This window comes from Trichechus manatus, unplaced genomic scaffold (genome assembly GCF_000243295.1).
Source record: "Trichechus manatus latirostris isolate Lorelei unplaced genomic scaffold, TriManLat1.0 scaffold00004, whole genome shotgun sequence".
Taxonomy (NCBI): domain Eukaryota; kingdom Metazoa; phylum Chordata; class Mammalia; order Sirenia; family Trichechidae; genus Trichechus; species Trichechus manatus.
In genome coordinates this window covers 204,200-205,365 of record NW_004443940.1, presented here as the reverse complement: position 1 = coordinate 205,365, position 1,166 = coordinate 204,200, and positions in this window count along the sequence as shown.

Here is a 1,166-nt window from a genome sequence, read left to right as displayed (position 1 = left end):
ATTATACACAATAGTTTCATCACCCTAAAAAATACTCTGAGTTTTGCTTTCACCTATCCAAACTTCCCTTCTCTATTGACCCCTAGGAACCACTCATCTGCTTCTCTTCTCTATACTTTTGCTTTTCCAGAATGTTGTATAAATAAATTCATACAGTATAGCTTTTCAGACTAACTTTTTATTTCGCAATAAGCATTTATGATTCACCCTGTTCTTCATGTGGCGAGAGAGCTCATTTATTTTTTATCGCTAAAATATATTTTATTGTATGGATATACAACAGAGTGTTATTTGTTCACCTATTGCAACATATCTTGGTTGCTTCCAGTGTTTGATGATTACTAATAAAGCTGCACTAAACATTCATGTGCAGGTATTTTGTGGACGTAAGTTTTCAAATCATGGGGTAAATACCTAGGATCATGATTACTAATTTCTATGGTAATACAAAATTTAGTTTTGTAGGAAACTGTCAAACTGTTCTCCAAGGCACCATTTTGAATTCCCAACAGCAATGAATGAGAGTTCATATAGTTTTCTATCCTAGAGAGCAATTGGTATTGTCAGTACCACACTAATAGGTATGTAGTGGTATCTAATTATTTTATTTGAATTTCCCTAATGACAAATGATGTTAAGGGTCTTTTCATATGCATAGTTCCCATCAAAATATTATCTGTTTTAGATGTCTGTTCACATTTTCTTTCTCATTCATTTCTTAATCAACTTGTTTATTTTTTGCTATTGGGTTCTATGTATATTTTGGATACAATTTCTTATCAGATATGTGTTTTGCAAATATTTTCTCCCAGATTGTGACCTGTCATTATTCTGTTAACTGTATGTTTTTCAGAGCAGGACTTTTTACTTTTTTTTTTTTTTTTTGGGTGGGGGAAGTTCTTTTTTTTATGGTTGTAATTAAATGAAGTTTACATTTCAAGTTAGTCTCCCATACAATTTTTTTTTTACATACATTGTTATGAGATCCTAATTGCTCACCCCATTATGCGACAGCACACTCCTCCTTTCCGCCCCTGATTCCCCATGACCATTCAACCAGCTCGTAACTCTCTCTGCCTTTCCATCTAACCTCTAGACGGAAGCTGCCCCTTTGGTCTCTTGTATCTACTTGACTAAGAGGCACACTCTTCACTAGTATCACTTTA